Below are 26,553 nucleotides of genomic sequence, written 5' to 3' on the forward strand. Positions count from 1 at the left end.
GGGAGGCCCACATTGGGCAAGCTGCTCAGGGCCTCTAACTCACCAGCAGGTTAGAGATGTCCCACATCTCCTCACCACCTTCCACCCTTTGTCTTGATGTCCATCTTTCAGTGTCTTAAACTGCCTCTTCTGTCCTAGCACAGCCCTGGCGGCCACAAAAAGAACAGAGTATCAGGCTCTGGCCCCTGATCCTGTGTCTCCCCTCCTGCCATGACTAGGATCCTCCATCATGGTACTGATACTGTACTCAGAGAAATTTCCTTCCCTGGGGCAGTTCTCAAAAACCCTACCACTGTAGGCTCCTTTCATTCAAATTTTTATAAGGCTGTGATTTCTTGTGTTTGGAATTTCTACTCTTGCCGATTGAAAAAAAAAATCTGGGTCTTGGGGACAATATTAACATTAATACTGGCAATAATAGCTACCAATTGTTGAATGATTACTTGGTAGCAGGCATTATCTTTGGTGCTATGTACTATCTTACTGAATCCTCAGGAAAATACCCTGAATTAGATACTCTCTTTAGCCTGTTTCATGGGAGAAGGGATTCGATAGGTAGACCTTGCAGGTTGTGGGGGGGGCAGGGCCAGGGTGGAGCTGTGTCTGCCTGACTCCAAAGTCTGGGCTCTCCCACTGCAGCCTGTCCTCATTCTTCAGGGAGCCCAGGAACATAGCACTGTCTGAATCCAGCCAGGACTTGTACCGGATACTGAAGACATTTCTACTCCTGGAAATGTCTCTTTAGGGGAGCTCAAGTGTTCAAACAAAGAAGCCATTTGTTCTCATCACCTGCTTACATGTTAGATTGTTGTTGTTAAATTTTGTCTGTCTCAACTTGAGTGCCATCTCCGCAAGGGGAGGAACTTGGTTTTGCTCCCTACTGTATCTGAATGAGGTGGGGCCATCAGAGGATTCAAGAAAGGAGGGAATACAGTCTGACACACTTTTCAGAGGATCCTTCTGGTGGAAAGAGTAGAGGCAGTGAGTGCTTGTATGAGACTGTTCCCCAAATCTAGGCAAGATATGAAGTTGGCTTAGACCTGCATAAGTTCCATGAGAGCGATGACAGGGTCAGACTGGCTCATGCAGTGAAAGGAGATCTCCCAGTGTGGTGTGAGGAAGAGAAAGGTCAAGGAGCCTCTAAGCATTCTGAACCAAGTAAATGGAAGGTTGAAGCTTCCATTTCCTACAGTGAAATGGGGGGATGATGGGTTTGGGTGGAGGTGCCCTTCAAACATCAATGCGCAGATAGACACCTGGGTGGAAGCTGGAGGTGAGGGTCTGAAGTTCAGAGGATGGGGCTGAGGAGGAGATAGGACTACTGGGATCATCAGCAGGTGGAAGGGGTCTAAAGCCCTGAGAGAACCCAGTGCAATTGCCAAGGGAGCAAGGGTAGACAGAGAAACAGCTTAGGGCCAAGTCTGCTAAACACCAAGGCCAATTTCCACTGGCCACAAAGCACAGCCTGAGCATCTGAAAGGATAATGATGGAGGGCACCACTGACTTTATGATACTCACAAAGTCGCAGACTCCTTGTCACAGTCCTCTCTGCCTTCTCTCATTTATACGTTCCTTGTTGCTTCTCATCCAAGATGGAGGCCGCGGTGCTTCCCATGACTCAGTCTCAGAAGTGGCACATTCTCCTTCATTCTCTTCAATGGCGGTGAGTCACTACATTCAGTGAGGGTTAAAAAAGAAAAAAAAAAAAAAAACAGAAAAACAAAAGAGGAAAAAAAATTATCACGCTGAGGGAGTTCCTTGCTGAGATGCCCAGGGGACTTTTGGCTCCATGGGCCAGCAGATCTGCAAACTGGTCTTGGCTGCAGACATGGATTCATTATAGAAATGAGGACATGAGAGGTTTAGGAGGACAGGAGGCTGCAGTCAGGCAGCTTAAGGCTTTAGAGTTAAAGCAATTGCAGGTTATGCCAAGTTTTAGGGTGTGGACATGATATTGCCCCGAAAGCAGCAGGTTGAATCATATGAAATATGATTTTGTCAGTCAAAACCAGTAGACTATCAGGAGTTTCATATGGTTCAACCTGCATAAACATTGGTAAAAGTCACTAAAGTTGACATTCAGATCTTGGTATCAGGCCAAAGAAACTTGCTGATACTCCTTGTCCCGCAAAGGGACTAGCTAGTTTTCTCTTTCTCCTTTTTTTGTGTTCACCTTACCTGACTGCTCATTTGCTTTCAGAAAGCTGGCTGTCATGTTGGGGTCACACCATGACCTTCTGTATGTCAGTCAACCCATGTGATTGAAATCTAGGCACTATCACTCCTAAACTGAGAGTCAGAAATAAAATTTTTAAACCATTTCTTTCACAAACATATTAAAAATAATTACTTTTAAATGGCAGCAAAATGTATCCCTGGTGTCTGAGCCAACGTTAGTGAGTAAAGTTTTGAGAGTTCCTGCTAAGCTGACTATTACATTTGCTGGAATATTGCACTAACGGGAGGAAAGGCATTCTCATAGACCAGCTACTAAATGAAAATCATCCCGAAGAATTACTGTAATATCCTTTACATCTTATAACTTTATGGACTGACGCAAGCAGCTTTTTTTCTGTCCATCAAAGTCTTTATAAATGGCATGGAAAATAAGTACCCCATGGTTGGCATCTATTAACAAGATGAACATCCCGGGCACACTATTTCATAACTCCCACTGGCTCCCAGAGGTATAATTAGGGTTGAATTTTTCATGAACACAAACATCATATTCTTTGTCCACCATGCTGTGCTTTGTGCTTGACTATTTCCAGCACTCCACTCAGGAAAAGAAAAGGAGAGAAAAGAGTCATGTCCTCAGCGAATGAAAGTGATTCTGGGGCTTGCTGAAAGGGTCGCCCAGGTCCCACCATGTTGCTGAGGGCCTCTTTAAGGTACAGCACTTCCTGACCGGGTCTGACTCAGCACAGTCACCCAGAGCTGACTCTCCCTAGGAGGACTTCCAGGTTTTGGAAATAGGTAAATAGAAAAAAGTCTTTCGGGGTGCCTGGGTGACTCAGTCAGTTAAGTGTCTGACTTTAGCTCAGGTCATGATCTCTCAGTTCATGAGTTCAAGCCCCACATCGGGCTCTGTGCCGACAGCTCAGAGCCTGGAGCCTGATTCGGATTCTGTGTCTCCCATTTTCTCTGTCCCTCGCTCCTTTGTGCTCTGTCTCTCTTTCAAAAAATGAATAAACATTTTAAAATTTAGAAAAAGAAAAAAGTCTCTCATGTTTAGTCTTAAGTAGATCTACTGACTCCATTATTTTTAAGTCATTACAAAAAAAGTGACATGGTTATGATTTGGTTTTCTGGACCTAACTTGTTATTCCTCCTGGATTATTCAGTGAATGGTGTCTGGTCTGATTTGCAGTCGTGTTTGAAATGCTTTGTTAATGGAATTTATTAGCCATTGCCCCCAGAAGAATCTCACTAAAACATAAGTCCAATCATGCTGTCCTCTGCTTAAAATCTCTCAGTGATTTTTTGTTTTTACAACTATGGAAGGTTCAAGCTCTCTAGCACAGTTTGTTAGATCTTCATCATGTGTCCTTAAATGGTCTCTATTTCATTTCCTGCCTCTCATATAGGCAAGCTACCCTCCTGCCACTTACAATTCTTTAAATTACTTACAATTCTCTTAAACACCTTTCTTTGACACAACTCTGGAACATAATTCTCCCTCTGGCTAAAAGAATACTTTGAAAGTTAGGGCAAGTTCTGATAAAATAGACATGTTTCAACCTGAAGTTCAGCTTCTTATTTAATGGGGAAATACTGAAGACTTTTCTTTGCCTAGGAACAAGGGAAAGAAATAACTCTTGCCACTGCTTTTTAACACCAGAAAGATAAAACATGCAGAAATAAATTAAGAAATGTTTAATATTTAAGAAACATTTATGCACCAAAATCCACAAGATTCCTGATGTCAAAAAGGTAGACCTAACCAGTGAAATATGAGATATATATTCCTGGACAAGAAGACAACATCATAAAGATTTCAATCCTGCTCAAGTTACTTAAGGAATTTAATGTGATCTCTACAAAAGCACCAAGTTTTTTCTCTTCTGGAACTTGAAAAGACAAATAGAAAGTTTCTATGGTGAAATAAAGAGGCAAAATTTGGCAGGAAAATCCTGAAAAGAAGAAGGTACCAGGGGATAGAGTCTAGCTTTACCGTATATTGAAACATACTGGAAGTCTTCAATATTTTTTTATTGAGTACAGCTGAAATATAATGTTATATTAGTTTCAAGCGTATTACAATAGTGATTCAATAATTCCATACATTACTCAATGCTCATCGTGGTAAATATAGTTACCATCTGTCACCATACAAGTTATTACAACATTATTGACAATATTCCCTATACTGTACTTTTCATCCCCTGAACATATTTATTTTACACCTGGAAGTTTGTACTGCTTCATCACCTTCACCTATTTCACCTATCCCCCAACTCCTTCCCCTCTGGCAGCCACAAGTTTGTTCTCTGTATTTGAGTCTGTTTCTGTTTTTCTGTTTATGTGCTTGTTTGTTCATTTGTTTTGTTTTCTAGATTCCACATATAAGTGAAATCATATGGTATTTGTCTTTCTCTGACTTATTTCACTTAGCAAATGGACCCTCTAGGTCCATTCATGTTGTACCCAAAGAAAACAAAAATTCTAACTTTTTTAATTTAATTTTTTTATTAAAAAATTTTTAAATTTATTTTTGAGAGAGAGAGAGAGAGTGGGGAAGGGGCAGAGAGAGAGAGGGAGACACAGAATCTGAAGCAGGCTCCAGGCTCTGAGCTGTCAACACAGAGCCTGACACGGGGCTTAAACTCATAGACCGCGAGATCATGATCTGAGCCGAAGTCAGACACCCAATCAACTGAGCCACCCAGGCATCCACAAAAATTATAAGCTGAAAATATATATGCACCACTCTGTTTACTGCAACATTATTTACAATAACTAAGACATGGAAGTAACCTAAATGTCCATTGCTAGATGAATGGATAAAGAAGATGTGATACACATATACACAATGGAATATTCCTCAGCCACAGAAATCCTCAACTCAGTATTTAAGCTGATATTGTATTGGTGCCTGAAAGACCAATGGAGCAGAATAAAAAAACTTGGAGTAGACCCAAGTATATATGTCAATCCAGTACATGATAAAAGTGGTGTCTTAAATTACTGGAAAAAACGGGATGCTTAATAATTGATCTTGAGACAACTGGCTAGCCATTTGGGAAAATATCACACTGGACCTATACTTCATACATATCCTTCAAATAAACTTCAAATAGATCCAATCTAAATGTAAAAGATGAAATCATAAGTACTAGAAAGAAATATAGTTTAATTAAAAAACCAGAAGTGGATAATGCCTTTCTAGTTACAACTTAAAATTAAGATGCAATTTTTTAAAAGATTGATAAATTTAACTAACTTTTAAAAACTTTTCAAAGTTTTTGCATGACAAAATAAGACAAACACCAAAGGCAAAGTCAAAAGACAAATGACAAACTGAGAAAAAATATTTACAATTTGTATCATGTACCAAGGGCCAATCTCTCTAATATGTAAGCATTCTTAAAATCGAGAAGAAAGTCCAAAAAACATTAATAGAAAAATGGGCAAAAGACATGGCTGACAGTTCACAGAAAAAAGTGCAAATGGCTTTTAAACATATGAAAACATATTTAACTTCATTTATTACGAGAAAAGCTCAAATTAAAACTGTACCAGGAGGAATGATGTAAGCAAAAATGATAGAGTAAGGACTTCTCAAAATTCTCTTCTCATAGAAGCAACAAGAACACTAAGAAAAACAATTACCTGGATCAACTTAACCAAAAGGAAATTAACCAAAGGCTTACAGCTATTCAGGGAGTGTTGACTCAAGAAAAATGACTTACTCTTGGTAGCACAGTGAGTTTTGTGGCATTCTAATTTAGGTATTTCCATCACCCCAGCTTTATGGTTGCCTTGAAAACCAATCCACCACAATTGCAATAAAAACCTGCAGCTTGGCAGCTGTTGGAGGGAGCAAAATGAGATTTGAGCTTCTTCAAAGCCCTGTTCTCAGAGAATTGTAATTACTTGACCTGTTTAAAGGTTAACAGGAAGACCCCACCCACAAGAATGTCTTTATTTGACCTGACTCTGAGTTTACCCAGTATAAATGGTTTTTTCCACAGGGACACTTTTTGAAAATAATTAAAGTTTGGGGCACCTGGGTGGCTCAGTTGGTTAAGCATCTGACTTTGGATCCTACACACCTAGAAAACTGACTGGAGGATTAACACAACAACCTGCACAACCTGAACCACAGAATTCAGCAGGTACTCGGCACAGAGAGTTGAACTTGGGGAGCAAGAAGGTGCAGGAAGTGAGGTACTTTCGTGAGCAGAGAGAGGAAAGGATACTGGGGTGGGGGGAGAATACGGGAAAAGCACCCCTCCCCAAAAGCAGCTGGAGAGAAAGTGGAAAATTGGAAACAGCCGCAGGGGCTAAACTAAAATAGGAGAAAGGAGAGGGTTTAAATTCCATTAAGACTGTGAACAAGGGGAGCGCAGTCTGCAACTCCTCAGCTCGATACCTGGTGGTGCTCTGGCGGGAAGGGCGAATCCCCAGGAACAGAGTGGGGTCCGGGAGGTTCTTGGGCCACACGGGGAAAAGTGGGTCCACTGCTGGAAGGACATTTGGTAGAGACTGTTGAAGCCACCTGGTCCCAGCAGACCCCAGATAGTGGCCACATTCACTGGTGCTGGAACAAGGTCTTTGGGGATGAAGCCTGTCAGATGTGTGTTGTGATTTTCCATAATCCCTGCTGCTACACTATCTCTCGAACTTTTTCTGAGGCAGGCTGGCACCTGGCCATAGTCTCGGGGCACTGGCAGCAGCAGGGTCCAGCAAGCATTCCCGGGGTGCAGCCAGAATTCAGCCATTGCTCGGTGAGACCCTCCCGCAGAGGGGCGAGCAGGTCAAAGCCACAGTCCTTCAGAAGTAAGAGGCCGGGGAAAACAGGTGCATTTGAGACAAAACTTGGGAGAGATGTACTGCCTGGGGCCTGGTCACGGAGAGTGAAAGAGCAGGGAATGGACGAAAGCTGAAGACTAGGATGGGTACGCGATTGCTGATCCAGGAGAACAGACTGGGTACCTGGGTGACGCCATTTTCACCGCGCATGCGCATACGCACTTACGAGCACCACAATAATCCACCCCAGTAGGCTAGCAGCGCCATCTAGTGGAGAGCAGAGCTGTTACACCGAGCCCCGCCCAACTGGGCCAACTTCGCTCTTCAAGAACACAAGTCTCACCGCTGACTTAATTTATGGACTATAAAGAACTACACAGACTGACTTCTAGGGGAAAATGAAGCAATTTCAGTCCTACTTCAATCTGTTAGCAGGTTCATCTATTCAATATTCTGTCTTTTTTTTTCTCTTTTACACTTCTTTTTCTTGAATACAGAAAGAGAAAAAACTCATTTTTAATTTCAATTTTTATTAAAAATATTTTTCTTTAATTTTTATCACTATATTTTTTACTTTTGTGTAAACTTTTTCAAATTCTATTTTACTTCCATCATTTTATTTTAGTCTACTTCAATGTATTCACCTTTTCAAATTTTCAAACGATTTCCCTTTTTTCTTTTTCGTTTTTTTCTCTTTTTTGCTTCTTTTCTTTTTCTTGAATGCAGAAAGAGAAAAACTTCATTTTTACTTTAATTTCTATTAAAAATATTTTTCTTTAATTTTTTGCTATATTTTTTGCTTTTATATAGATTTTGTCAAATTCTATTTACTTCCATCATTTTATTTTAGTCTACTACAGTGTATCCACTTTTTCAAATTTTCAAATGATTTCCTTTTTTTAATCTTTTTTCTCTTTTTCATTTCTTTTTCTTGAACACAGAAAAAGAAAAGTTCAAATTTATTTTCAATTTTTATTAATTTTCTTTCTTTTTTTTCTACTTTATTCTTTACTTTTGTGTATATTTTTTCAAACTCTATTTTACTCCCATCATCTCATCTTAGTCTACCTTAGTGTATTCATTTCTTCAAATTCTCAAATGATTTTCCTTTTTTCTCCCCCCCCCTTTTTTTCTCTAATCTGTCAAACCACTTTCAACACCCAGAGAAAAACACACCTAGAATCTAGCATCATTTATTTGATTTGTGTGTGTGTGTGTTATAATTTTAATATTTATTTAATTTTAATTTTTGTACCTCATTAATTCCTTTTCTCCCTTCAAAATGACAAAATGAAAGAATTCACCCCAAAAGAAAGAGCACGAAGAAACAACAGCCAGGGATTTAACCAACACAGATACAAGCAAGATGTCTGAACCAGAGTTTAGAATCATGATAATAAGAATACTAGCTGGAGTTGAAAATGGATTAGAATCCCTTTCTGCAGAGATAAAAGAAATAAAAAATAGCAAGAATGAAATTAAAAATGCTACAACCAAGCTACAATCATGGATGGATGCAGTGATGGCAAGGATGAATGAGGCAGAGCAGAGAATTAACAATATAGAGGACAAACTTATAGAGAATAATGAAGCAGAAAAAAAGAGAGAGATGAAGGCAAAAGAGCACGATTTAAAAATTAGAGAAATCAGTGACTCATTAAAAAGGAACAACATCAGGGGCGCCTGGGTGGCGCAGTCGGTTAGGCGTCCGACTTCAGCCAGGTCACGATCTCGCGGTCCCTGAGTTCGAGCCCCGCGTCGGGCTCTGGGCTGATGGCTCAGAGCCTGGAGCCTGTTTCCGATTCTGTGTCTCCCTCTCTCTCTGCCCCTCCCCCGTTCATGCTTTGTCTCTCTCTGTCCCAAAAATAAATAAACGTTGAAAAAAAGGAACAACATCAGAATCACAACCCAGAAGATGAAGGGAGAGAAATAGGGGTAGAACGGTTATGTGAGCAAATCATAGCAGAAATCTTCCCTAACCTGGGAAGAGACACAGAGATCAAAATCCAGGAATCACAGAGGACTACCATTAGATTCAACCCAAACCCACCATCAACAAGGCATATCATAGTCAAATTCACAAAATACTCAGGCAAGGAGAGAATCATGAAAGCAGCAAGGGAAAAAAAAGACCCTAACGTACAAGGGAAGACATATCAGGTTTGCAGCAGACCTATCCACAGAAACCTGGTAGGCCAGAAAGGAGTTGCAGGATATATTCAGTGTGCTGAATCAGAAAAATATGCAGCCAAGAATTCTTTATCCAGCAAGGCTGTCATTCAAAATAGAAGGAGAGTTAAAAGTTTCCCAGACAAACAAAAATTCAAGGAGTTTGTGACCACTAAACCAGCCCTGCAAGAAATTTTAAGGGGGACTCTCTGAGGGGAGAAAAGATGAAAATATCTATCTCTATCTCTATCTCTATCTATCAATCTATCTATATCTAATTCTATATCTATATCTATATCTATATCTATATCTATATGTAAATACCAAAAGCAACAAAGATTAGAAAGGACCAGAAAACACCACCAGAAACTCCAACTCGACAAGCATCATAATGGCAGTAAATTCATATTGTTCACTACTCACTCTAAATGTCAATGGACTCAATGCTCCAATCAAAAGACATAGGGTAAAAGAATGGATAAGAAAACAAGATCTATCTATATGCTGTTTATAAGAGACCCACTTTAGACCTAAAGACACCTTCAGATTGAAAATAAGGGGGTGGAGAACCATCTATCATGCTAATGGTCAACAAAAGAAAGCTGGAGTAGCCATACTTATATCAGACAATCTAGACTTTAAAACAAAGACTGTAACAAGAGATGAAGAAGGGCATTATATCATAATAAAGGGGTCTGTCCACCAAGAAGACCCAACAATTGTAAACATTTATGTGCCAAATATGATAGCACCCAAATATATAAATCAATCACAAGCATAAAGAAACTCATCAATAGTAATACCATAATAGTAGGAGTCTCCAACACCCCACTTACAACAATGGAGAGATCATGTAATAAAAAAATCTACAAGGAAACAATGGCTTCGAATGACACACTGGACCAAATGGACTTAACAGATATATTCAGATCATTTCATCCTAAAGCAGAATATACATTCTTATTCAGTGCAAATGGAATGTTCTCCAGAATAGACCATATACTGGGACACAAATCAGTCCTAAGTAAGTACAAAAAGATTGAGATCATACCTGCATATTTTCAGACCACAACGCTATGAAACTCGAAATCAACCACAAGAAAAAATTTGGAAAGGTAACAAATACTTGGAGACTGAAAAACATCCTACTAAAGAATGAATGGGCTAACCAAGAAGTTAAAGAGGAAATTAAAAAGTACATGGAAGTCAATGAAAATGGTAATACCACAACCCAAAACCTCTGGGGCTCAGCAAAGGCGGTCATAAGAGGAAAGTATATAGCAATCCAGGCCTTCCTAAAGAAGGAGGAAAGATCTCAGATACACAACCTAACCTTGCGCCTTAAGGAGCTGGAAAAAGAACAGCAAATAAAACCCAAAACCAGCAGAAGACAGGAAATAATACAGATTACAGCAGAAATTAATGCTATCAAAACCAAAAAAACAAAAACAAAAACAAAAAACAAAAACAGTAGAACAGATCAATGAAACCAGAAGCTTGTTCTTTGAAAGAATTAACAAAATTGATAAACCACTAGCCAGTTTGATCAAAAAGAAAAAGGAAAGGACCCAAAGAAACAAAATCAAGAGTGAAAGAGGAGCGATCACAACCAACACAGCAGGAATAAAAACAATAATAAGACAATATTATGAGCAATTATACGCCAATAAAATGGGCAATCTGGAAGAAATGGCCAAATTCCTAGGAAAAAAAAACACTACCAAAACTGAAACAGGAAGAAATAGAAAATTTGAACAGACCCATAACCATAAGGAAATCTAATTAGTAATAAAAAAAAATCTGCCAAAAAACAAGAGTCCAGGGCCAGATGACTTTCCAGGGGAATTCTACCAAACATTTAAGGAAGTGTCAACACCTATTCTCTTGAAACTGTTCCAAAAAATAGAAATGGAGGGAAAACTTCCAAACTCTTTCTATGAAGCCATCATTACCTTGATTCCAAAACCAGACAGAGACCCCACTAAAAAGGAGTACTATAGACCAATTTCCCTGATGAACATGGATGCAAAAATCCTCAACAAGATATTAGCCAACCGGCTCCAACAACACATTAAAAAAAGTATTCACCACAACCAAGTGGGATTTATACGTGGGATGCAGGGCTGGTCAATATCTGAAAACAATTAACGTGATTCATCACATCAATAAAAGACAGGACAAGAACCATATGATCCTCTCAATAGATGCAGAGAAGGCATTTGACAAAATACAGCATCCTTTCTTGATAAAAACCCTCAAGAAAGTAGGGATAGAAGGATCATACCTCGAGATCATAAAAGCCATATATGAACGACCTAACATTAATATCATCCTCAACGGGGAAAAACTGAGAGCTTTCTCCCTAAGGTCAGGAACAAGACAGTGTCCACTCTCACCAGTGTTATTCAACATAGTATTGGAAGCTTCACCTCTGCAATCAGACAACACAAAAAAATAAAAGGCATACAAATCGGCCAGAAGGAGGTCAAAGTTTCACTCTTCAATATGGAAAGAGTGATATTCTATATGGAAAACCCAAAAGATTCCACCAAAAAACTGCTAGAGTCGATTCATGAATTCAGCAAAGTTGCAGGACATAAAATCAATGCACAGAAATCAGTTGCATTCCTATACACCAACAATGAAGTGACAGAAAGAGAAATCAAGGAATCGATCCCATTTACAATTGCACCAAAACCCCTAAAATACCCAGGAATAAATCTAACCAGAGGTGAAAAATCTATACACTGAAAACTATAGAAAGCTTATGAAAGAAATTGAAGAAGACACAAAAAAATGGAAAAAGATTCCATGCTCCTGGATAGGAAGAACAAATATTGTTAAAATGTCGATACTACCCAAAGCGATCTACATATTCAATGCAATCCCTATCAAGATAACACCAGCATTCTTCACAGAGCTAGAACAAAGAATCCTACAATTTGTATGGAACCAGAAAAGACCCCAAATAGCCAAAGCGATCTTGAAAAAGAAAACCAAAGCAGGAGGCATCACAATCCCAGACTTCAATCTATACTGCAAAGCTGTAACCATCAAGACAGTATGGTACTGGCACAAGAACAGACACTCAGATCAATGGAACAGAATAGAGAACCCAGAAATGGACCCACAAACGTGTGGCCAATTAATCTTTGACAAAGCAGGAAAGACTATCCAATGAAATAAAGACAGTCTCTCCAGCAAGTGGTGTTGGGAAAACTGGACAGCGACATGCAGAAGAATGAATCTGGACCACTTTCTTACACCATACACAAAAATAAACTCAGAATGGATGAAAGACTTCAATGTAAGACAGGAAGCCATCAAAATCCTCAAGGAGAAAGCAGGCAAAAACCTCTTTGATCTTGGCTGTAGCATCTCTGGAGGCAAGGGAAACAAAAGCAAAAATGAACTACTGGGACCTCATCAAAATAAAAAGCTTCTGCACAGCTAAGGAAACAATCAGCAAAAGTAAAAGTCAACCGATAGAATGAGACAAGATATTTGCAAATGACATATCAGATAAAGGGTTAGTATCCAAAATCTATAAAGAACTTATCAAACTCAACACACAAAAACCAAATAATCCAGTGAAGAAATGGGAAAAAGACATGAAAAGGCACTTCTCCAAAGAAGACATCCAGATGGCCAACAGACACATGAAAAAATGTTCAACGTTGCTCATCCTCAGGGACATACAAATCAAAACCACCATGAGATACCACCTCACACTTGTCAGAATGGCTAACATTAACCACTCAGGAAACAACAAGCATTGGAGAGGATGTGGAGGAAGAGGATATTTTTTGCATTGTTGGTGGGAATGCAAGCTGGTGCAGCCACTCTGGAAAACTGTATGGAGGTTCCTCAAAAAACTAAAAATAGAACTACCCTATGACCCAGAAATTGCACTACTAGGCATTTATCCACGGGATACAGGTGTGCTGTTTCGAAGGGACACATGCACCCTCATGTTTATAGCAGCACTATCAACAATAGCCAAAGTATGGAAAGAGCTCAAATGTCCATCGATGGAAGAATGGATAAAGAAGATGTGATATATATATATATATATATATATATACACACACACACACACACACACACACACACACACACACACACACAATGGAGTATTACTCAGCAATCAAAAAGAATGAAATCTTGCCATTTGCAACTACATGGATGAAACTGTAGGGTATTATGCTAAGTGAAATTAGTCAGAGAAAGACAAAAATCATATGACTTCACTCATATGAGGACTTTAAGAGATAAAACAGATGAACATAAGCGGAGGGAAACAAAAATAATATAAAAACAGGGAGGGGGACAAAACAGAAGAGACTCACAAATATGGAGAACAAACTGAAGGTTACAGGAGGGGTTGTGGGAGGGGGGATGGGCTAAATGGGTAAGGGGCACTAAGGAATCTACTCCTGAAATCATTGTTGCACTATATGCAAACTAATTTTGATGTAAATTTAAAAAAATTAAAAATAAAATAAAAAAAAGCATCTGACTTTGGCTCAGGTTATGATCTCATGATTTGTGGGCTTGAGCCCAGTGTCAGGTGAACTTGAGCCCCACTTTGGGTGATCCCCTATTCCCTCTCGGCCTCTTGCTCACTTGCCTCCCCACTCTCGCTCAAAAATGAAAAAAGAAATTAAACATAATCGTTTAATATCACAGCTGCCTGAGGTGGTAGGTAATAGTGGGACCAAAAAAAAAAAAAAAGGCTAATCATAAAATTAATGGGAAAGAACTGGAGAATGAGATGTCCATATAGGTATTTGAAAACCTCTAAAATATTCCTTGACTTGTACTAAGTTAAACCACTATCTTTCTTGGTTCTCCCACTTGTAGATGGCAGATCAAGGGACTTCTCACACTCCATAATCTTGTGAACCAATTTCTATAATAAGTCTCTCTCTATATATAGAGAGGTAGATATAGATACAGATATAGATATAATGTATCTTATTGATTCTGTTTCTTGGAAAACCCTAATATAGACACCATCAAGCATAACAACAGAAAAAATATTTGAAGAAATAATAGCCCAAAACTTCCCAAACGTAGTTAGAAATACTAATCCATACATCTAAGAAGCTTATTGAATTCTAAGTCAGATACACTCAAAGAGACCCACACCTAGGCACATCATAATCAAACTGTTGCAAGACAAAAGATAAGGAGAGACTCTTAAAGTCAGCAAGAGAGAAGTGACTCATTACATATAGGGGATTTTCAATAAGATTAAGAGCTGATTTCTCATCAGAAACCACAGAGACCAGAAGGCAGTGGGATGATGTATTTAAAGTGTGGAAATAAAAATACTGTCAACTAAGAAATCTATACCCAGTAAAACTATATGTGAAAAAAATGAAGGAGAAATTAAGATATCCCTAAGTAAACAAAATCTGAGAGAATTTGTTGCTAGTAGACTTTCCCTGCAAGAAATATTAAAGGGAGTCCTTTAGGCTGAAATGAACAGAGACTATACAGTTAATTGAATAAATAAAGAGCACTCATAAAGGGAACTATATAGGTGAATATAAAAGACAGTATAAACTTTTTTGCTTTTTTTCTATAAGATTTAAAAGACAAAAAAAGAGACAACTGCTAAAAGTAATAATAAATCTGCGTTAATGGGCATACAATGCATAAAGATTTTTTTAATGTTTATTTTTGAGAGAACAAGAGCAGGGGATGAGCAGAGAGAGAGGGGAACAGAGGATCTGAAATGGGCTCTGCACTGAAAGCAGCAAGCCAAATGCGGGACTCTAACTCATGAACGCTCAGATCATGACCTGAGCCAAAGTTAGACACTCAACTGACTGAGCCACCCAGAAGGGAGATTTTTCTGGGCATTTTTTCACATTGTCTTGAATTGTGAACGATGTAAATGTTTAACATATTTTAAAAATTAAATGAAAAAGGAAAGCAAACCCTAAAGTAGAAACAGCATGGGTCATAGAAGAAGACAGAACAATCAAGTGACTTTTGAACACAGTGTGCTGGCTGCATATCTTAGTGGGTATATTATAATAACAAAAGGACAAAGGACAAAACATTTGAGTGTTAAGCCTGCAGTTAGCTTTACTATTTTGGAGCTTTTGGTGTGTGTGGTAAGGCCCAGAGGCCATGAAGTAGTTCTGTTGCTGGCGCTCAGGTCTGGATTTCTAAGGATCACTTCCAGTTACAAGATGGAAATGGGGCTGCCCCTCCCTACCCTTCATTTTCTATATCATCACTTACTGGCACTCACATTACATGATGTCGACATGTCTACATCACCCTCCATCTCTTGATTATTCTCTCATAATTCATCTTTTGTTCCTTGTGTCCTCAATTATGACAGAATCCCTCTGTTTCATCACCCCACTCACTATGCCATTTTTTTTTACTATGCCATTTTTAAAGCCATGTTTCTATTCTATTCAGTGCTTGTATGTGTTTCATTTCTTTGTTAATATTTTTCTAACTGGGCCTTTTTCTTTTTTTTTTAATGTTTATTTTTGAGAGAGACAGAGTGTGAGTGGGGGAGGGGCAGAGAGGAAGAGGGGGACACAGAATCTGAGCAGGCCCCAGGTTCTGAGCTGTTATCACAGATCCTGACATAGAGCTTGAACTCATGAGCTGTGAGGTCATGACCTGAGCCACAGTTGGACGCTTAACCTACTGAGCCACCCAGGCACCCCTGGGCCTTTTTCTTAACAACTTGTTCTTGCTTGATATGAAATTCTCTCTTATCCAGCTGAAGTGTTGTGTGCGTGATTAACTGTACTTCCTTTGGTGTCCATTCCTCTGTCTGTTTCATTAGGGCATCTCTTGGGTGTGCTTGATTTTCTTCAGGTGTTTGTTAAATTTTGATTGTGTTCATTTTTGCATTTGAGCTGTCCTGAAAGGTGTGTGTGGCATTATTTATCTCAGTCTATCATCATGGACACAGGCCAGGGTGACATGCAGCTGTTGGGGAAGGTCCAGGTTTCTGGATGTGGGAGCTGCTGGCTTTCTGAGTCATCAACTATGAAGGGTACCACTTGCCTCTTGACCTCAGCATCTACAGTCGCTGCTCCCACCTGATCAGTGACAGCCCTGTCACCTACTGCTGGCACAAGGTGGAAAGTGGAAGAGGGTCTGAACCACCTGTCTGCCTCTCTTGCCAGATCCCATCTAGAACCCTTCAGATCTCTGTAACTGCCTCTCTCCAACTTGGCACAACCCTCTAGGACACCTCCCTCCTTTTTAAGAATCCTCTCCTTTGCATGTTTTGGAATTTGGTTTCCTTCCTCTGTCTGACCCCATCTGCCTTCCGACTTTCAGGCATCCCTCACAACGTCCACTAATAGCACCCTCTCTTGCTTTCCAAAATAGTTATGAATTTTTTAAATATACATTTTCTTAAATTTCTACAGATTTGTATGGGGAAACTGTAGTGGATAATATGAGGGATGTGCTTTTAAAAAAGTATAACCAGACAATTAGGCAGCATTGATAAGGATGTCCTTGGGCTTCCAGAGCAGAGATGTAGAAACTGCAAAATTGGGATCTGGACTATTTCCCACAAATGATTCTGAGACTGAAAGGAAGGGCTCTAGGGAGCCATTGTGCTCTCAAATCCCATTCCTGTCACAGGCTCATCTATTAACCACTGAAATAACAATGACTTCGCCACCGATTGCTGATGCTATATTGGCTGGAAAACATCCAGATGCACAGCGCTCAGACGCTAAATCAATCCCATTGATTGTACGATGATAAATGATCCTGAGGCACAATCCGTCTACCTGATAATTGCCACTTTATCAAAGGAAGACACCTTTAAACAAGCGCTAAGGAGAATGTTAAGTGTTTTGCAGGTAAGGCCTTGAGAATTCTAAAAAGAAATAGTCACCATTATGGAAAGAGGTAGAATTTATTTGCAAGCAGATAGGGAGCTGTGTGAAACAGCTGTGTGATTTTCAAATTGCATGTGAAAAAAAGGAGAGATGACAAGAGAATCCATAGCTTCTTCCTTCCCCAGCTCCTCTGAGAAGGAGCCACAGACAGCATCCCACCACCCATGGGCTCCTCCTGCCTAGAGCCAGACCCTACAGAAGTTAAGAGTGGAAACCTAGCACTAAGGAACTCTTGGCTTCATTTGCTGGTGGTGTTGGGGCCTGGGTGAGCCCCAGGGGCCTGCCTGTGTCTAACGCTTGCCTCATTGGCTTCGTCCCAAGTTCCTCATCTGGGGCAGGTCCACCCCTGGTGGACTGCCATAGTGTCCCAGGAGTAGGGGCAGTTGTCACATAAAGCCTGCTTTTATTTGGAGCATCAATTTTGCCAAAAACTTCAAGGGAAAAAACCCTACAACTTTATGTAAACAAACAAGCATAGACATTATTATGCAGTAGTAGGCAATCTCAACGTTCATTTTTAAGACAAAACATGAGATGTCAAAGAAATGTTAGAGTAGCGGAGAATGACTTTAGGCTTTGTCTTCACACCTGTCATAGTATTTATTTCTCTTTTCTGCTTTCCTCAAAGTTTCCCTGGAAGAGCGTGGGAAGCCATTCTTACAGGGGCAAATACTATAGACAGACTCACTCAGTACCCACACACCTCCCTCTTCAGCTGGCCTTCCTGTCCTGCAGCCTCTATAAAAACTAAACACCATGTCTCCCAGACTTCTTTGTAGCAAAGCTTCCCGAGTTTTGTGGAGCTAATATACCCATTTGGACTATCTGAAATCAAGGACCAAGACCATCTACTTGAGTCTCCTGTGATCTGTGAAGTCTAGGATGGCACCATGCACCCTTCTGCTTGACTAAGGACCTCACACCCACCTTGAAAAGACAGTGGAGGGGCGCCTGGGTGGCGCAGTTGGTTAAGCGTCCGACTTCAGCCAGGTCACCATCTCGCAGTCCGTGAGTTCGAGCCCCGCGTCAGGCTCTGGGCTGATGGCTTGGAGCCTGGAGCCTGTTTCCGATTCTGTGTCTCCCTCTGCCTCTGCCCCTCCCCCGTTCATGCTCTGTCTCTCTCTGTCCCAAAAATAAATAAACGTTGAAAAAAAAAAATTAAAAAAAAAAAGAAAAGACAGTGGAAAGAACATGGATAGAGAGATCCAGCCCCACCATGGCACCAAACGCTCTTCGTGGCCTGGCCTCTGCCTATCCTCCTGAGATCATCTATCTTCTTGTCATTCAAGGAAATACCCTGAATCCATTTGCTTGAAGTGTCCAGGCTATGAGTCAGTTGTCAGGATTCAGAAGAGGAATGATGAGGGTTTTAACCATCAGTGATCATCAGATCGAAGATGGTGAAGGGCTAGATCCCAGGGGTGTCCAGGAGACAGAATCAATGAAGTGAGGGCCAGAGTGGTGACGCCAGCATTTCTGACCTGGCCAATTCCCAAGTCAGGTAACGTAGGAACAAATTTGGAGGAAAATTATAAATTGAACACTGGAAATGCTAACTTGAATTTTGTGGAGAAAATCCCAGAGTGGAGATGCCTAATGGACCAATGAAATATAGACCTAGAACTTGGGAAAGATATCTGGTCTTGGGAAATGGAGAATCATGAGCACAGGCAAGTTCACATTAGAGGTCTTCTCATGGGTAAGTAAATCACCCGGTGGGCCCCTTGATGTGTATTTCCCGGATTCGTTATGAGTGAATAGTGCTTACTCTGCATCTTCAGGACTCTGAGCTCAGTGAACTGCTCAACTCTGTGTGTGTGTGTGTGTGTGTGTGTGTGTGTGTGTGTGTATTTGGAATGCCTGGTTAGAGTTTAGGTAGCATCTAAGTAGGTTTTCTCCAAAAATACTCTTTTAAAATTTAAGGTGCAAAGAAGTACTAAGTCTGGGCCCAAAAAGAACAAAGAAAGGAAATGAAAATGAGAAATATTCCCTCTCCAGGCATTGCTCTACTCAGTTTTGGTATACACATGGGATCCATAACATGCAAGGTCAGAGACAGGGGATGACCATGTATCCGGTGTGCCTAGACTTAGGGTAGGTGTGTGCTCTCATGGCTCTAGAGCAACCACCCATTGATCAGTCTATCAATCGATTTATCAGTTGACAAATACTGTGAACTCTGAGTCCTGTGCTTGGCCCTATGGAGCAAGAGCAGCGCAGGCCACGGCTATAGACCAAGTCCCACCAGAACTAAAAGCAGCAGCTGTGTGATCTGGCTGCTTCTCTTCTTCCTCCAAGCCCTCAAATCTGCAGGCACAATTCAAATGCTCCCGAAGGTTTTTGGACCCTAAGAAAAAACTTGCTTGGGCATAGCCAGGATTAGACTGTCTTTGGGGGACTTTACCATCACCTCTCCCATAACAGCCTGAGCCTGTCCCCAGGCCATTCCAAATTAACCATCTAAGTAAAGAGTGCCCTTCTTTTAAAATAAAAATTAGGGGCGCCTGGGTGGCGCAGTCGGTTGAGCGTCCGACTTCAGCCAGGTCACGATCTCGCGGTCCGGGAGTTCGAGCCCCGCGTCGGGCTCTGGGCTGATGGCTCAGAGCCTGGAGCCTGTTTCCAATTCTGTGTCTCCCTCTCTCTCTGCCCCTCCCCCTTTCATGCTCTGTCTCTCTCTGTCCCAAAAATAAATAAACGTTGAAAAAAAAAAATTTAAAATAAAAATTAATGTTTGCTCATTTTGAGGGAGGGAGAGACAGAGTGTGAGCAGGGGAGGGGCAGAGAGAGAGGGAGACACAGAATCTGAAGCAGACTCCAGGCTGTGAGCTGTCAGCACAGAGCCCAATGCAGGGCTCGAACTCATGAACTGTGAGATCAAGACCTGAGCTGAAGTCGGATGTTTAACTGACTAGCCACCCAGGAACCCCAAAGAGTGCCATTCTTATGCAAACACATACCACACAAGTTTCTCACCTGGTCCTCACTCCATGCCAACCAAAATGCTGCCCTCTCCCTGCTGTCCCACTGCCCCCTGTCAGTTCCTGGAGAAATTCTGAACTCACAACACTGAACAATAGGAGGCAGCAAGTTGGGATCGTTTATGATTATTTTACTATTCATTTTCACTTTCTGTTATGGAAATTTTTGAACACGTACAGAAGTAGAGAAAATAGCATAATAGATTCTCATTTACCCCTTATCTGCATCCATCCATTGTTGTTGTTGTTTTTAAGTTTATTTATTTATTTTGAGAGAGAGAGCATGAGCAGGGGAAGGGCAGCGAAAGGGAGAGAGGATCCCAAGCAGGCTCTGGGCTGTCAGCACACAGCCTGACAACTTGGGGCTCAAACTCACGAACTGTGAGGCTATGACCTGAGCCAAAACCAAGAATCAGACACTTAACCAACTGAGACTTCATGCTTTGTTTTTAAGCAAATTCTAGAACGATTGTCACTTCATGGTAAATGATTCAGTGTATGTTTCTAAAATATAAGGATTCTTTTATCTGAAGCATAACCACAACACTATTATCTCACCTAAAAATGCTCAATAACGATCTAATATCATCAAACAAATCAAACAAATATGTTTAATTTACTAATTGGCACTTTTCTGGATTTCCATCTCCTTTCTCTTCCCTCTCCCAGCCCAGAAACAGCCTGTAGTTGCCAAGGTAAACCCTCTCCATCTTGGCTAGGGATGGTGTCCTCAGTTATATCCTTCCCCGTGTGACTCTGGTCCAGGGACAGTCCTTTATTCCCTTAGTCGAGGTTGTTTATTACATTTAAGGGACATTCTGAGTTGCTTTCACAGGTCTCAAGCTGGACGAAGGATAATCCTAACAAATTTAAAATCCCAGCTCTGACTGCAAGATCCCTCCAGGGTATTCATTATTTTATTTTCGCTGTAGGCTTTAAACATTGGGTCCTTTCCTTAAAAGGCACCCTTGGGTTTTGTTTTTACCAAGAGCCCAGTAGGCAAGTCCCAGTACTGAAATAAAAAATGAACATTATTGAGAACAGCTTGTTAGCAAAAGCCTCCTGCAATCAGGCTGGGAAGCCAGTTGAAAAGAAAACTTTACCCAGTGGCCTCATTCACTCAGTTGAAACATTCATGGGGCACCAAGGACATGTACATCTGGCATTGCATAAGGGCTGTGAAAAATGTGCTTTCAGGGGCTTTCTACTCTAGTAAAAAGGTAAGACATTTGCACAAATCAGATGACCTATACTTGCAGGCAGTCTGGGGACTAACAGAGCAGGTCATGGACTGAATGTGTCCCCTCGAGCCACAGTGGGCTGGGTGGGCTCCTGGTTAGAACTCAGGGTTTGAGCTCCGCTGTGGGGCAAGTTACAGTGGTGGGCAGAGCTCTGTCAGGCAAGACGGCTATTCTGGAGGTCGGATGCCCACTTCCGACTGAGGGTGCCAAAGCCACAGCATGAATTGGGGAGCACAGGGCCAGGTGAAGGTGGGATGAGACCACCCAGGAGAGCTAGATTGGGGTGCAGGCTGAACTGGCCCCTCACCCCCCACCCAGCCTGGACCCCCTGCCTGTGCCACATGACTCTCAGCCCAAAGGAGAGTCCTTCCTTCTGTCCTTGAGCCCCACCTAGTTCCAAGGCCTTCTGTCCCCTTCCTGGCTTCTGCTGACCCAGACTTTTGTCCAGATCCCTAACTTTTTGTTTCCTACATTCCTATCCATCCTTTGTTCCTGCTTTAACTGGAGCCCTGAATGCAAGACCTGAGTGATTTTGTTCCTCCCTCCTTCTCCTGCCTTTGACTGACCTTGGACTCCTCCTCTTGCCTCCTGAACTTCAGACATCTTTCCTTTTTTCTGTTTCTGCCCTCCTCTTGAGCCTGACCACTGCCTGCCTGTCTGCAGCCCACCACCTATCTCAGATCCTCGCTTCTTAACAACTTAACAAACTGTGTAATTAAATTTTAAAATGAGGCTTAGGGGCACCTGGGTGGCTCAGTTGGTTAAGTGTCCGACTATTGATTTCGGCTCAGGTCGTGATCTCACAGTTTGTGGGATTGAGCCCCACGTTGGGCTCCGTGCTGAACACGGAGCCTACTGGGGATTCTCTCTCTCTCCCTCCCTCTCTCTCTCTCTCCCCCCCCCTTCCCTCTCTCTCTGCCCTTCCCTCACACATGCGCACACATGCTTTCCCTCTCTCTCCCAAAATAAATAAATAAATGTTAAAAATAAATTAGATAAAAAGAGCCTTTAAATCTGCTCTAAAGTGAATTTTAACAAGATGATGGTGTTTGGCTTGCAGAAGAAATGAGATCGTTGAGCCATCTCCGCACAGCCAATCCATGGCGTCTCTGACAGCCAAGTATGTGGGTCTGGCTTTTTGCGCCACCTTAGGCTTATTTAGGGTGAAATAAGAACTTTATACCATTAGTTCAAATGAACAGGAAGGAAAGTATTTTTCATTTCCTTTTTTCATTAACTCAGGTTGTAAAATCAGAACCCCTGAGCCAAACAATGTCTTAGATCTCTTCCAGCTTAAACATTTATATGTATTGTCTTGTTTTTAGTAAATTGGATAGTCTAAAGAAATTTCCCATAGGTTTTTCAGAAACAAACTGGGTTTTGTGTAAATTTTTATTCCCAGATCAAATGTTTGGTAACTTTAGTGAGGTCACTTATTCCACATGTTGTGTCTCAGTGCCCGATATATTTTCCAAAAAGAGGTGCTGGTAATTGGAATAACTGTTCCTGCTGCAAAGTCAACAGCATGTTACAGAGTGACCTGTGACTCCAAGTCCCTGAGATGAGACACTGAGCTCCCAGCCCTGCTCAGCTCTGGGTGATGAGGGGTCTCTGTAGAGACTTTCTCAGGACACAGCACATCTGTGCACAGAGTTGGAAATGTCTTCCCCACACTGGGGTTTATGTAGCTGAGAAAGTGCTAGAAGTCATGTTCCAAAGTAGAATTGGATCCAAAATCAAGACAAACCCTGTGAAACCAGGTTGCCCATCTTACCATACAAGTCAGATACTTTCATTTCTAAGTGGGAGAAAGTAAAAATTTCTTAATTCTTTTCTACTGTTTATTGAGAGAGAGAGAGAGAGAGAGAGGGGGGGGGGGGAGGGGCAGAGAGAGAAAGGAAGAATCCCAAGCAGGCTGTGAGCCATCAGCAGAGCCTGACATGAGGCTTTATTCCATGAAGTATAAGATTATGACCCAAGCCGAAATCAAGAGTCAGATGTTTAACAGACTGAGCCACCCAGGCACCCTGAGACTTCAATTTTATTACAAAGGAATTAAGTGGCTCACATAACCAAAAAGTCCAGGGAGTATATGGCTTCAGGCATGGCTGAATCAGGGGCTCAAATAATATCCACAGGAATCTTTTTCTATCTTTCTTGTCTCTGCTTTCTTTTGTGTTGGCTTCATTCAGAGATGGGCACCTATGGCCACTAGCAGTTTCAAGTTTTTATTCTACCAGCTTAACATCAGAGAAAAGAGAGCAACTCCTTGGCGGGGTGGTGAGGGGTGGTAAGAGCTTTCTTGATATATAATTCACATATTAAAGTTTCCCCACTTAAAGTTCACCATTTATATAAGCCCAAGGTTTTTAGTATATTATTCACAGACTTATACAACCATCATCACAATCAATTGGGGATATTTTCATCATCCCAAAACAAAACCCTATATCCCTTAGCATTCACTCCCCATTTGCCGCCAACTCCCATCCCAGCCCTAGACAACCACCAATCTTCTTTCTGTTTCTACTAATTTGCCTGTTCTAGACATTTCATAGAGATGAGCTCATACAATATGTGGTCCCTCAACCATCTTTGACTTAGTGTAAGGCTTTAAGGTTCGTCCACATTGTAGCAGGTATCAGTATTTTATCTTTTTTTCTTTTTTAAATTTTATTTTAGAGAGAGAGCATGCACGAGCAGGGAGAGGGTCATAGGGAAAGAGAGAGAGAGAGAGAGAGAGAGAGAGAGAGAGAGAGAGAGAGAGAATCTTAAGCAGACTCCATACTCAGCGAAGAGTTGGGCATGGGGCTCAATCCCACGACCCTGGATCATGACCTGAGCCCAAATCAAGAGTCCGATGCTCAACCAACTGGGCCACCCGGCCCCACCCCTTATCCTTTGTTCTTGACTAATAATATTTCATTGTGAGGACAGACATATTATTTATCCATTCATTAGTTGATAAGCATTTGAACTGTTTCTACTTTTTGAAATTCTACTTATTCATGAATAACACTGCTGTAAACATTTGCATACAAGTTTTGGTGTAGACATATGTTTTCATTTCTCTTGGGTGTATGCCTAGAGTGGAATTTCTGGGTCATATGATAATTCTATGTTTAACCTTCTGAGGACCTGCTAAGACTGTTTTCCAAAGTGGCTGCACTGTTTTACGTTCATGTCAGCATTGTGTGAGGGTTTCAATTTTTCCACATCCTCACCAACATGTGTTATTATCTGTGATGTTTATTACAGCCACCTTACTGAGTATTAAGTGGCATCTCACTATAGTTTTGATTTGTATTTCCTTTGGAAAGGAAAAGGGGTAAGGAGATTCCTTGAGGGGTGAGCATCATAATTCTAGACTGGAAGCCTGAATTTAGAATTAACAGAATATTTACACAAAAGAGACATTCAAATTAGAAGAGGTAGAATTACCTTTAATTGGGAAATGTAAATGTTTTCTGCTCTGAGAGAGAAATGCCTCTAAAGCAAGTTGCAAGTTGTAGTTTCATACACACACACACAGACACACACACAAAACACATCACACACACATGCATATACACATACAAAGAAAATTACATTTTATGCTTATCTGAATTGAGTTTTGGTGGGTAAACTTCGGTTCAGCTACATTTAACGCAAATGTTGTACCAGACACTTCATTATTATATCATTTATACACCTTATTTTGTAGATAAAAAACAAAAAACAAAACAAGCTGAGACCCAAAGATTTTTAGGGACAGAAAATTGGAGACAGGCCTAGATCTTCCAAATTCCTGACCAGTGCTCTCCCCAGCAAACCACATGCCCTTCTTCTGAATCTCTGCATGTGTACTGTTCCTGGATGATAGGAGTTGAGTTTGATTAATTCCTAAGGTACCAAAGTACAAGAAATAAAAGCCTAGGATGATGGCAGAACAGAGTAATGATAAACGCTGATTCGTGCAGGAGAGAACGTTCCTCATTTTTCCCGCATGGGTCATCAGCTCACGCAGGCCAGCACATGAATGTGCTCGGGTTTGGGTCTCCAGGCTCATGTCTGAATGACGGATGAAGGCTGTCGATATGTAGGCTGCAGGGACTCTGGCTCCTCCAAAGCAAAATCAATGCTCAGCTCAAGCATTACCTACAAGCAGCTGTTGTCTGGGGCTTGAAAGGCCAAAATGAACCTGTGACTAGAAGTAGGCTTATCTTCAGGACTTCAGGTCCAAGGGTGGGACTGGAGGTAGGAAGGCCACCCTGGATTATCACCTCATGTTCTGCAGTTCCCTGGGTCTCTTAGCAAAAGACAAAAGCAACTTCTAAAGCAGCCACCACCCAGGAGGGGAGGACACGTGCCCCAACTCTGGGTGGAGTTTACCTGGTACAAGTCTGTACTCAGCTCGTGCCTGAGAACTGCCCCTCCCCTTCCCTACACACCTTCCCACACATCTGGAGAAGGATGGTTTGCAGGGTCCCGAGGACTCTTCAGGGATAGGCCACCGATCTCTGGGGCCTTCCCAAGTGAAGGGAAACTGGGATTTCCCGAATCAGAGAATCTGAGCCACTCTGCTACTTCAGATCTGCCTCTGACTATCCCTCAAGGTGCCATATGGGATTTCTGGAAGGTAGCCATGCTATTGTGAGGGAAACATGGCACACTGTATTTTCTTCTTGGAGCTGCATGACCCACACTGGAGGATTAAGGGTTCCGAGAAGTCCTGACTTAAAGACCAAAACTTTCTCGCTTTTATGTAAGCCAGGTTTTCCGGCCTTATCTGAGCACAGAGCACATTTTCCCCTAGAACAATTCTTCACTGAGGATTGTTAGTGTTGTTGGTGTCTGGCTGGCTGTCTCCTATGTCTGAGTGAGGTTAGCTTTGTTTCCTCTGTCAGCTCCGGTACGTGGGCAGAAAGATAGGAGATTCACAGCCCTGAATCTCCCAACTGGGTCCTCCAGGAAGAGTCGGACCATTCATTGCCAGGGTGGCCAAATGGCCCGGTTTGCCCACAACAGCTGACTCTACCCCATTTTTTCCAAGCACAAATATTAACAACTCCTTTCACTACCCAAAGTGTCCCAGTTTGGATAATAAGTTATACAGTACCCACTGCCATTGTGGGCATCAGCTTTTCCTAAGGCTGCCACCTGGTCGAGCCCCTCAGACTGAAAGTGAGTGAGCTAATGGGGTCCTGAAGGTGTGAGCCCAGAAATGGGGAGGAAGTTTCAGAGGGCTTCGGGTAGCTCCAAGAAGGGTGAGGTAGCATCTGGAAGCCATGGACAGATCTACGCAGGGA

At 41.5% G+C, this 26,553-nt stretch overlaps 1 protein-coding gene across 1 annotated transcript in view; it reads right to left on the bottom strand.

The window, feature by feature from the left end:
• The window catches only part of CCK (cholecystokinin), a 125,095-nt gene that overhangs the window by 66,673 nt on the left and 31,869 nt on the right, over positions 1 to 26,553 (bottom strand). The window contains exons 3-4 of the mRNA XM_047874118.1: positions 1,520 to 1,672; positions 44 to 145 (exon numbers count right to left, since the gene is read on the bottom strand). The gene's annotated coding sequence lies outside the window, so the exon portion shown is untranslated. The remainder of the gene's footprint in view (positions 1 to 43; positions 146 to 1,519; positions 1,673 to 26,553) is intronic.

This window comes from Prionailurus viverrinus, chromosome C2 (assembly GCF_022837055.1).
Source record: "Prionailurus viverrinus isolate Anna chromosome C2, UM_Priviv_1.0, whole genome shotgun sequence".
Taxonomy (NCBI): Eukaryota; Metazoa; Chordata; class Mammalia; order Carnivora; family Felidae; genus Prionailurus; species Prionailurus viverrinus.